The sequence below is a fragment of the Anabrus simplex genome, chromosome 1 (genome assembly GCF_040414725.1).
Source record: "Anabrus simplex isolate iqAnaSimp1 chromosome 1, ASM4041472v1, whole genome shotgun sequence".
Classification (NCBI taxonomy): Eukaryota; Metazoa; Arthropoda; class Insecta; order Orthoptera; family Tettigoniidae; genus Anabrus; species Anabrus simplex.
The window spans coordinates 458,431,901-458,444,976 of NC_090265.1; the positions used below are offsets into that span (position 1 = coordinate 458,431,901).

The window sequence follows — 13,076 nt, forward strand, 5'->3', positions numbered from 1 at the left end:
CAAGCAAGAACAGTAACAGGAAATGTGTAATACTAGTATTAATGTTTATGAAAATTTCCTTTTCATGTGTCTGGCTCCATGGCCAAATGGTTAGTGGCCTTTAGTCACAGGGGCCCCAGGTTCGATTCTCGGGAGGTTCAGGAATTTTAACCATAATTGGTCAATTTCGCTGGCACGGGAGCTGGGTGTATGTGTGGTCTTCATTTCATCCTCATCACGACGCGCAGGTCGCCTACGGAAGTCAGATCAAAAGACCTGCACCTGGCGAGCCGAACTTGTCCTCAGACGCTCCTGGCACTAAAAGCCAAACGCTATTTCATTCCATTCCTTTTCATGTAAACTAGAGACAGTATCATTCTAACCCTACGTGCAACGTAGAAATGTTTCACAGATATTTGAAATGCTTGTTCCTGTTCAGTTACCAATTATAATCACAACAAACAATAGGCCTATCACTTCAAACCAACAATTTATGCCCAGCTGGCCATCATTACAACGATTGTATTGATAATAAAAGACAAAGACACCTCCGTACAGGCCATGAACTCCCTTGGAGGAGTGGAAGGTAAAGGCTTCCACCATTGTTAACCGCGGCACGTGATGGGGTAGAGTGGTTAACTCTACGCCCGGCCGCCTTTGCCCCCAGGAATTAACCTGGTTCTCATTTTTGGTGTAGGCTGAGTGAACCTCAGGACCATATGCACCTCCGGAAGTGGAAATCTCGTTTCTTAAATTGTCGATTTCCTGACGGGGATTCGAACGCACGTCCTTCCGGGCGAACCGAGCACGCCTTTACTGCCTCGGCCAGGCAGCCCCTGTTGTATTGGTAATAGCAGTCTTACTGTACTGCAGTTATTATTTACAGCTAAATTTCATTCATCTTGAATGCTCTATAGAGTACATTATATGGCTGGACAAATACTTAAAGATCACAACACTCGCTTCACTCGCACTAACCAACTACTGTAATTTAATGTATCGTAGCCTAACATAATATCCTAATCTAATCCCTAAAATAGCCTAACCTAGGTTAACGCAACTTAATAGTGATTGAATTCCTATTTCTTATGAAATCGTGTCTACCAATGGCTTTAAATTTCTTAACCATTATTATTATTATTATTATTATTATTATTATTATTATTATTATTATTATTATTATTATTATTATTATTATTATTATTATTATTATTATTATTATTATTATTATATGCACGAATATTAGGACTCAGCTAAGAGCCCCGTGGTCGCCAACTCACGCTCCCTGGTTAGGAGAGCCTGACGCCCCTTTCAGTCGCCTCTTATGACAGGCAGGGGATACCGTGGTTGTTGTTCTATTGCCCCCACCCACGGGGGAAATCTATTTTGGGTTGTGACTACGAGGCCCTTAGCTGAGTCTTGATATTTCTTTCACTATTCTAGCCCATCCGACCTCCCCTGGTCAACACTTGTTCTTTTCCGACCTCAACGGCATTAGCGCATTCAAGGCCTAGGAAGTTTTTCATTTTCACGCACTTTGTGGCCTTTATCTTTCTTTTGCCGATACCTTCATTTTTCGAAGTTTTGGTCCCCTTCCATTTGTTTTATTCTGATTAGTGATTATAGAGGATGGTTGTCCAGTTGTACTTCCTCTTAAAACAATACTCACCATCACCACTTTGTACTATATAGCTGCATGGGTTATCAATAAACTAGTTAAGAGTAGCTAAGAACATCACTCCTGTTGTATACGTGCAGAATATTCTTGCCTTAGAACCGAAAGAAATACCACACGAATGGATAACAACAGTTACCATACATAATTTAATGCACTCAACTCAGGAGGCATTCAGTGTTTGTCAACATACTGGGGTAACCTTTTAGAAACGCAGTATCGGTAATTACTCTCTTAATAAAGAAAACGCTGAAGGTAATTTATTACAACCGTCGTTTAGTACTTTAAATACAGTACTTCAAGTTCAGTATTTCATGTACCTGTAATCATAATATGACACAGGTACTGTATCTACAGATTTCTATGTTTCTGTCAGTAAGATTACGTATTTGACAGATGTTATTAATTAAAAAACACAGTAAGACAAAGTTGTAAGGAAGTAAAAGGGAAGAACATGAGCTTTTCTGTTGATTCTTGTTTCTCAAAAAAGAAAAAAAATAGAATTTCAGGCTCTGTTAATTATCTTCCTATTGAAATAGCTGTGGATGTATTCAGATCATTTAAGTGTTATACAGTTATATATACATGGCCAAGAGATGCCCAATTCAATTCTTTATCAAAATTGGTTGGTATTTTGATTTTATTTCATTATACGGTACCGAAATCCTCTTAATTCGAATACACTTACCTTTGGTTACGCTCGCTTAAAGACCCAATATGGCGGCTCCATAAGTAGCATTCGTGACTTGACCTCCCTAGACAGACCTTGTGAAAAGCCAGTAATGACACCAGTCGGGTATCACGGTTTTAGCGTTCTAACTTCCCTTAATGGTTAATCTTCTTTTCTATGCGAATAACGTTTTGCCATAGACATTTGCTATTAAATGAGTGGCTTGCAGATATGAAGAAAACGTTAACAGTATGTTGCTCAGATAAAGAGACAAATAAACGGCTTAGAATTCACGGAATCTCTTGACCTTGTTAGAATAAAACTGCTATTCATATTTCCGATTATATTTATGTGACTGTCGTCTTAATTTTCCCTAGCACTTGGACAAAACTACAATTCTTTCTCATTCCCTTGTAATAAATTCTAGTTAAGCCTGACTTTTCTCTGTCACAAGCTATTGTGGTCTTGTTTGCATCTCAAGATCTCCAGGCCTTTGGAAGGTATTAGGCTCACAATTTTATCCATATTAACGTTACTTGAAGAAGAGAAGGAAAACAACTCGCATTATGAGAGGACAGTTAGAAGTCTGTCTTTCAATTCCGTTTTCTTTTTGTGTTTTCGTTTTTTATAATCTGCTTTACGTCGCGTCGACACAGACAGGTTTTATGGCGACGACGGGTTAGGAAAGGGGAAGGAGTGGGAAGGAAGCAGACGTAGCCTTAATTAAGGTACAGTCCCAGCATTTTCCTGGTATGAAAATGGGAAAACACGGAAAACGATCTTCAGTACTGCCGACAGTGTAGTTTGAACCCACTATCTCCCGAATGAAAGCTCACAGCTGCGCGCCGCTAACCGCACGGCGAACTCGCTCGGTGTTCAATTCCGTGCTCTGGGTTCAAGTCTCCACCGCTGGAAGCCAAATTTGTACGAACATTGCCTATTTTTACTTTACTATTGGTCCTTATTCATTTAAATCACATACTAGATGATACGTTCATGTGGCTACTGTAGCCTTCTAAGGCAGACTCTGCCGAGGAAGGGGTGGCATCTGCCATGTATGGAAATATGCGTATTACTTTGTGAAAGATGTGTGTGGTGCATGCGATGAAGGGATGTTAGTACAGTATTAACACCCAGTTATTGGACGATTAATATCAAAATCCCCAAACCAGCCGGGAATTGAACCCAGAGCCCTCTGAACTGAAAGCTTTTATGCTGACCATTCAACCAAGGAGCTGGATGCATATTAAATCATAACGAAACTTAACACGATAACTGTTCAGTTTTTTAGCTCATTTATGGACCTGTTGTTGTTGTTTCTTGAATTGCTATTTGTTCGGGGCGTCGACCTATAAAGATTTTTGCCCCTACTTGCACCATGTGATATGGACCTGCGTTTAATTGGAATGGAGGAAGTGTAGAATGTTGAATGTGAGGAAAGGAACGTTATGGACGACACAAACACCCAGCCAGGGATATTAATCATTTACTATTAAAAACCCCTGACCCAGCGGGGAATTGAACCCGGGGCCGCCGGGTGACCGGCGGACGCGTTGCCCCCAACACCGCGGGGCTGGACTTTATGGACCTGTACTAAAAATAACAAAGTAATCCAAAGTGCTATTGAATGGCTTCAATATGAGCCACCTCTGAGCGGATGTGGCTGCGCAATTAACGCTGCAAAATATACTAGTACTTGTAAGATAGGTGGCTTTACAGACAGATTATTATACAAATTTGACGACGATGACGGTAACTACGTTTCTTTCTTTCTTTCTTTCTTTCTTTCTTGCTTTCTTTCTCCTTATTCTTCTTTACATTATTATCTTTAATTGGCTTAGACTACTGTTGTTAATATTTTATCCTTCGGAATAACATTAATACTAATCGGTTACTGAGGCCTCTTGCTTATATTAGTGTTATAAACAATGATAAATGCCCATGATAGTATTAAACGGAAATACGAGGTACAACTGGGCAACCATCCATCTTAACACTAATCAGAGCAAAAACTGGAGGAGTTCCAACATTTCAAACAATGCATGTATCGGCAAAACAAGGGAAGAGCCATGAAGGGCGTAAACATCGCAGATCCCTACGCCTCTACACCGCCGTAGTCGGAAGAGTTGCCCAAGGAAGTATTTCGTGTGCACGTTCTCGTAAAAATACCAATGTCGCTAGAAATGATCAGCAATAAGTCGTATTAGAGACGCAACTAACGACAACAAACTACTACTTTTTTTTGCTAGTGGCTTTATGTCACACCGACAAAGATAAATCTTATGGCGAGGATGGGATAGGAGAGGCCTAGAAGTTGGAAGGAAGTGACCGTGGCCTTAATTAAGGTATAGCCCCAGCATTTGCCTGGTGTGGAAATGGGAATCCACGGAAAACCATCTTCAGGGCTGCCGACAGTGGGATTCAAACACACTATCTCCCGGATGCAAGTTCACAGCCGCGCGCTTCTAACCGCAGGGCCAACTCGCCCGGTGACAACAAACTTGTCCATGCGGCAGGTTGATTCGAACCATGCAATACAGTTTCAGTGTCATCGCCTTAACACTTTAACTAAACCGACCGGCCCAAGATTTATTCTGCACTGTAGGGAACAGAATCTTGTTAAATATGGGGGTACCAAATACAAGACGATTCTTCACGAAACCTTCAGAAAGTGAGGATTGTACTACCCAGAATAGGAAATGCATGACTTTGCATGGCAGTGTTGTTATGGTAGTGTTAATTAAGTTAGCAGGTACCGTCTAGTTGCTCTGTGGTCGAAGACCTGCCCTCGCAGTGCCCTGCCAGTTAATCTCCTGGACGAGATCGCTTGTCTGCTTACCTCGTGGGCGTGAGAAGGGCGTGTTGACAGAACACACACCTTTATTGGCCAGCGTGCCCGGCAAAGGTCATCTCTTCGTGTCGACCAGTTTGACGTAACGATACATGCAGCAAAATGCACCTCGTAACTAATTAGGACGTTGATAATAATAAGTTATTATACTTCTCCTTGCGTTGGGGCCTACTAGGGACCACGTTCCAATTTCAATTCTTAATTCTTTGTTGTTGTTCCTTCCTTTTCTTCCAATATTCCTTCAATGTTTCTCTACGTTTCTTTTTTCTTTCTTCAGACCTCTTTGTGCCGGTTTTCTTTGCGTCCGTCCCTTGGAATCCTTCCATCTTTAAAACTATCTTTGAAAATTCTTCTTCTTATTATTATTAGTATTATTATTGTTATATTGTACCATCTCCATTAGTGAAGTTTGGCCACAATTACAGCGAAGTATGTGCGATGTTCGGCTGACCTCATCAGTCTACTAGAATCTAGTCCTGTCCAATGTCCAAACCCGTAAGCTCCTCAGCAAAGAATGTTTCCTTCGACCGCGAGCCCTACGTCCATCAATTTACACTGCATGATCAACTTAAGTACGTCGTACTTTTCATATTATTATTATTATTATTATTATTATTACATGTCCGACTTGTTGGCTGAATGGTCAGCGTACTGGCCTTCGGTTCAGAGGGTCCCGGATCCGATTCCCGGCCGAGTCGGGATTTAACCTTCATTTCAGTTGTGCTACAATAGTACTTTCTGGCCCAGTGGGGAAAGCAGTGGCAAACTACCTCACTCCTCATCTTGCCTAGTACGCCTCATTTTGGTGCTACCAATGGTTTTGTTGCAGTTTCCTTATGACTGCATAACCTTTGGTGGTGCTATTTGAGGTTCCAACCAGCCTCTGGGCTGATAACCTAACAGACAGGTTAATTCCAATGGTTCGGGGGCTGGGCGTTTGTGTTGTCCCCAACATCCTTGCAACTCACACACCACACACAACACTATCCTCCACCACAATAACACGCAGTTACATACGCATGGCAGATGCCGAAGAGCCATATCGGAGGGTCTGCGTTAGAAGGGCTGCACTCTGCTAGAAATAGCCACACGAAATTATCATTATTATTATTATTATTATTATTATTATTATTATTGTTACCGCGTTTTGATGGTAGGTAGAGGTGTAAGAAGGTGCGGGCGTGAATGGGTCTCAAACTACGGAATCAAAGTTAACGTAAAATTTAACAAGGTTATATTTTCTTTTCAATATTAAGTAATAACAAAGAACAGGTACTTAGTAGCCGAAACACAATTTGAAATGTACAATTGCAGGGGTTACAGAGTTTGGGCTTCGAGCCCTGAGTTCACAATTTTTGAGCAACTAGCCCAACTTTCCGATATACAAAATTTTAACAAAGGGGCAGAAGACCCCAATCAAACCCTGGAGCACTTGCTCCAAATTACACAGTAAAGCCTCCTCGAGGCACACAACACTCCGTTTCCAAAAGAGCCACTCGCTCTTTCATTTAAGCCTTTCCCAGGCCACACCAAACTCCACCTTCAAGTTGTCCGTCAACGGACATAAACACAGGGGTAAAATACCCAATCTACTGAGGTCTATTAAATGAAAAGCAGGTTAATTAAATGACCTCTAAAACAATTTGAGAGGAGGCGAACTTGCACTCCTAATACACTTTGATTTTAAGACCTACTTTGGCTCTTAGGCCACTGATGCAAGGGCTAATCCCATACTACAGAGGTGACTTAGAAAAGAACAATTTGTTTTACATTATCGAAGAATAGGTTGAGAAAAATAAGTTCACCTCAAAACAATATGAGTGGGAGCTCGAGAGGGTTAGCACTCTCTATCCCAGAATGTAGCTTTACAAGAGAATCGAAGAAAAGAGTAGTTACATTTTAGGAAAAGGTTACATGGTAGAACGCTTCGCACCCGCCCCGAGAGTTAAACTGCTGAGCAAGAAAAGAAAGAATTTATTAATCGGCCATTACCTTATTGTTGACCGCTGCAGAAGAAAGAGGCGCTACCCGCCTCCTGCGATGTACTTAATACACTGAAAGATGGAACAGAAGTGGCACGGAGACCCAAAAATCAGCAGTTTATAACCTCTCGTGGAAGGTTCTAGGCGTTAGGGGAATGAAAACACCCGCCCACAATTATTTTATTGGCTAGGACCCCGCAATCGATTCAAGTTGGGGGAAGATACATCTGATTGGATAGAAATTAATTTAAGAAATTCGGGATTGGCTACATGCAAAACAAGGGGAAAGAGAGGGGTATACAGCCAACTTAAACAATAACAGAAAGAAATTTAGCAAAGAACAAACATTTGAAATAAAAATTTCTTCAACAAAATAGTTCTTTGACTCCGCACTAGGTTGCACTATTGTTGATCTTCAGTAGTGTCCTCTAGAAGAGAAAGTTCACACTTCTTACTTCAAGCTAAACAAAAACACATCAAAAGTGACACAGTTCAAAAACTCAAAATTTTCCACGTGGTGACATCTTCTGAGAAAGTAGAGAATTAATAGAGTAGATAAAGTTCAACCTTCCTCCAGAAGAGGAGTTTCAACTGGCGCAACTTTTAAATAAACGGTGTAGAGGTGTACCGCCCGGTACAGACCTCCCCCCCCAAAAGTTCCTCCAGGGGTGACGCATGAGATCAGTTTGAAACAAAGTCCAAGTAATGATGTTGATATGAAGATAGATAGCAGGAGCATTTACAAGATTTCTTAATTCAGTTTCAAAATGTTGTTGATGCAGGTGAATGAAAGTCTTTATGTTTGTAGAATTTGAATTTCTGAAGATAAACTTTTACTACTTAAAAGTGAGGAAAATTTTGCAATGTCCACCAAATATTGTTGTTGAATTCCCAAGTGTAATTATTGCTTATGGTGACTGTCCATGTAGTTGATGTAGATTAAGTTGGATGGCCAGACCGGCCGTTGCAGCTTGCGTCCAAAGGAGGCCGCTCGGACCCCTCAAGTACCCTGAGATACGGCTCGCCCGCACTATGAGGGGAGCAGAGGTGTTGAAATACGCCGCGCCCGCGGTGAACATATACAGGCTGCGGGCCAGTAGCAGGTCGTGCGCCGCACATCAGCCTTGGCCGGGAGGAGAGCTCCGGCTCGCCGTACACATGCCGTCCTCGCTGGAGAGGAGGGGGCCCATCCCCCTCCCCAGTTGCTGCACGGCGCTGCGCGGCTGCGGGGGCACTGAAACATAAAAGCTCGGCGGCAAAATTGTGTTGGACCATCATCTTTTTTTTTGAGGGCACAGGCATGTAGATTGAGGGGCCAGCGGCGTGGCGATATCCATGGCATTTCATCTAAGCCAGCCACTGTATTTAGTGGAGCAGGAGACGGGAGCGTGGTAATGGCCATGACAAGGACAGGATGGCAGTTTAACAATCGGGGGAGGTTTACAAGAAATGCTTACATATAAAATAAAATAGAAGGAGCAGAATGCCTTAAAAGTGGAACTCAAAAAAAAAATATAACCATCATATTCCTATCAAATTATATAAAGCAAGTTGACACAAAATTTACACCGGTTTCACCTGGGACAGGTGAACCCTAAATATCCTCTCGGTGGCTGGATTGCTTACTAACAATGTAACCGGTGTGAGAAAATCGAGAATGATGCATGGCCCATGGAATCTGGGGGCAAGCTTGCCCGCGGGAACAAAATTTTTGACCATAACCTGGTCACCTACCTTCAAAGGGGTGGATCTCCGTCCACGATCATACCTTTCCCTAACCTTTTCATGAGACACTTTAAGATTGGCTTTAGCCTTCTTCCAAAGATCTTTAATGTTATCCGGATCTATTGTCTCGGGTAGAATGTCATTCAGAGACCAGAGGTTAGAGAGCGGCGAGTTGGGAACAAACTTGAACATCAAAGAAGCTGGAGTAAACTTGTGAGATTCATGAACCGCCGAATTCAAAGCAAAAGCTATCCAATGCAGGGACGTGTCCCACCTGGAATGATCTTAATGATGATAGGCAATAAGTGCAGACCTGAGATTACGGTTAACCCGTTCAGCCAGAGATGGTTGAGGGTAATAAGCAGAAGTAGTTACATGAGAGATTGATAAGTCAAAACAGAATTTACGAAATAAATTAGATGTAAAAGCCTTAGCATTATCAGATACAATATATTGACACGGACCAAAAGAAGCAAAAATAGAATTTAAGCAGGTAATGGTAGACTGAGCGGTAGCCAGCTTAGTCGGAAATAACCAAGAAAATCTGGTAAAACCATCTACGCACACAAAGATGAACTTGTTAGCATTACCCTTTGACTGGGGGAAGGGTCCTACATAATCGATATACAGACGTTCCATGGGGCGCGACGCTTGATGCGAAGACAAAAGGCCTACCTTGGTGGACATGGTGGGTTTACTGAGCAAACAAGATTTACAAGCTTTTACAAGTTCCCGGATTTCACCGTCCATACCTTTCCAGATGAACATTTCACGAATCTTTTCACGGGTTTTAAAGATTCCAAGATGCCCTCCTAATGGGGTCTCATGATAATACTTGAAGATCATAGGTACCAGAACGGCTGGAACGACAACTTTCATCATCTTATCATGCCTCGATGGGCAACATAGAACACCATTCCTCAGAACATAAGGGACAACCTGTTCCCCAGAAGAAAGGGTTTCCATTATCGGAGCCAGCGTCGGATCTTCACGTTGGTATTTCTCAATATCTCTAAAAAGCATGGGAGCATCTGTTAGGATGGCATTAACCTCGGATAGTATGGACTCGGAAGGAGATGAACTGTCGACCGGTTCGTGGGTCTCGACCTCATTTGAAAACATACGGCTGAGTCCATCAGCAACAACATTTTCAGTACCTCTGATATGCCTGACATCGAATTGGAAGGCAGAAATACGAATGGCCCAACGGGCTATACGACCAGTACGACGCGGCCTACCTAAGACCCAGCTTAAGGCTTGATTATCTGTTTCCAGGTCGAATTTGACATGTTCCAGATAGAGACGGAACTTCTCTAAGGCGAATAAGACTGCCAAACCTTCGAGCTCATAGATGGAATACTTGGCTTCTTGAGCCGACAAAGTCCTAGATGCATAGGCGATGGGTCGCCTCCCTAGTTCAGTCTCTTGAAGAAGGACTGCAGCTACAGCTGACGACGACGCGTCCGTTTGGACGATGAATTTCTTTGAGAAATCAGGCATAGCAAGGACAGGGGCATTACAGAGAGCTAATTTCAGATCTTCAAAAGCGGCTTGTTGAGAAGGTCCCCACTCGAATTTGATGCCTTTCCTACGAAGAAGGTTTAAGGGCGCCGCTCTATTAGCAAAGTTAGGAATGAACTTTCTGAAGAAATTCACCATACCAATAAACCTGGCGATGCCTTTAATGTCCTTGGGAGGTTTAAAATCACGGATGGCCTGTGTTCTAGAGTGATCGACTGCTACACCATCGGGTGACACAATATGCCCTAGGAAAGACATAGAGGGCTTAGCAAAGGCAACCTTGGACAACTTAACAGTTAACCCAGCCTTACGAAGGCGATCGAGAACTTCTCGCAAATGATCTAGATGTTCTTCAAAAGTCTCTGAAAATACGACGACATCATCTAAATAGTGATATAAGTACTCGAATTTGATGTCTGAGAAGACCCTATCTAGTAGCCTAGTGAGTACAGCTGCCCCCGTGGGGAGCCCGAAAGGCACGCGGTTGTATTCGTATAAATTCCAGTCCGTGGCAAACGCTGTAAGGTGTTTAGACTCTTCGGCAAGGGGAATTTGATTATAGGCCTGATTCAAGTCCAAGATAGTGAAGAACTTGGCCTTACGAAACCATGAAAAACAAGAATGAAGGTCAGGAAGGGGCACAGATTGCAACACCACCTTCCGATTGAGAGCCCTGTAATCAATGACAGGCCTGAAGCCTCCTTGGGGTTTCGGGACTAGAAAAATAGGCGATGAATACGCCGACTTAGAGGGCCTAATAATACCATCCTTCAACATCTGATCGATGATTTCTTTCAGAGCCTTCATTTTAGGTGGAGATAGCCTATAAGGTGGAAAACGGACAGGAATCGAATCCGTGACCTCAATTTTGTATTCAATAAGATCAGTAACACCAAGAGTATCAGTGAATACCTCTGGAAATGACTGACATAATTTACGAATACTATTAGCCTGCTCCTCAGGTAGATGTCTAAGGTCTAACAACATCTCATCCTGGGTAGGCGAAATAGAGAAACATGACACAGAATTACACGTTAATAGTGGGATTTTACAACTAGAAGCGAATTTGAATGTGCACGACCTAGACTGGAGATCGAGCACAAGACCAGTGTGAGAAATAAAGTCCGCTCCCAGTATGATGGGGCAAAACAAGTGCTTAGCCACAAACAGTTTGATTTTCCATGTAAACTTAAAAATACGAATTTTGACCAGTAAAGAACCTAGAATTTCTAATGGAGATGTATTAGCCGAAACATATTTAACAGGAGAAGAGTCATAGACAGGTAGTTTACAAACAGATTTCAATTTGGAGTACCATTCAGCCGAAATAATGGAACAAACACTGCCTGAATCTAATAGAGCTGTTATAGGTTCGTTATTTATCTCAATCTTAAGAAAAGGAACAGGTGCGGGGATATCCGCCGCAATCCTAAGACACTCTTTGGGGCATTCAAAAGATGTATTCGAAGACTTATCGTTCCCTGAATTCTCGACCTTTTTGCCAGGGGCTGAGCCTTGGGAAGATGGATTAGTTGACTCAGCCGAAGCCACTAGTCACTTTTGACTGTTGTTGGAAGTTACCCCAGAAGTTGAGCAGGAGGGGGTGCTATTCGAATTGGGACAATTCTTGGCGATATGTGAGAAAGCCCCACATTTAAAACAGCCCTGTGATGAACCAGCTCCATTATTTGCCCTACTAGACTTGATCAGAGGACACTTATTGCGCAGATGGTCAGGCGACCCGCAAGCATAACATTTACGAGGGGTGACTGATCGGCGAGGTGGAGGCCGAGTGTTACTAAAGGAAGGCGGGGGTTCTTTCGCGACACGCAAGGAATCGGCGTATCTAACTCCTTCCGCTGAGACGGCCAATGCTTCAAGTTCCGAGAAAGTTTGCGGGCATGCCGCGAAACACAAATATGACCTGTAGGGTGGTGAGATCCCTTCAACAATAGCTTGCACGATCTGATCCTCAGGGAAGTGGAGAGCAAACACCCTAGTATAAAACTTAATGTCCTGTATGAAATCAGCCAAGTTTTCATCCAAGCGCTGTACCCGATAATAGTATTTCTGAATCAGAGATGACCTCGCGCGGGCAGGAATGAAATTTGCAAGCAAGTGTGCGTGAAAATCTTCAATAGATGACTGTTCAGCAATAGCTCTTACTATTTTATCTGAGAGAACACCAATAGCATAAGGATAGATAATTTGCAAAATTTGACAAGGGGAAAGAGAAAACACAAGGGCGTGATCCTGAAATTCAACTAGAAATCTTAAAAATGAAATTATATCACTGGTGGTGTTAACAGAAAACTTAGAAATACCTCTGAGCAACATTGCCAATGGATGAGGCAAGCTGCTAAACCCGGGTGACATAGTAGGTAAAGGTTTCAATGGTAAGGAAGTTAATTCAGAACGGATGTTACTCAACGATGCACGGCGTTCAGATTCGGTGTCCAATGGGGCCGGGATAGTTTGAGCAGCAACGGTTATCCTATTGACTTCTCCCTTGGGAGGCGCTTCCTCACTACCTGCATTCACTATGGTGGTCTGATCAGATTTGGGAGGAACTTCCCCAGTTAACAATTGAGTGACTTTACTAGACAATTCAGAAATAGTTTCAAGGAGCGTATTAGCTTCCTTCCTCTGAACGTCATTCACCTTTAGAGACAA

The 13,076-nt window shown here is 42.6% G+C and overlaps 1 protein-coding gene across 1 annotated transcript in view; it reads right to left on the minus strand.

The window, feature by feature from the left end:
- Nucleotides 1-13,076, minus strand: part of LOC136856947 (collagen alpha-1(XVIII) chain) — a 622,397-nt gene that overhangs the window by 263,222 nt on the left and 346,099 nt on the right. The window lies entirely within an intron of this gene.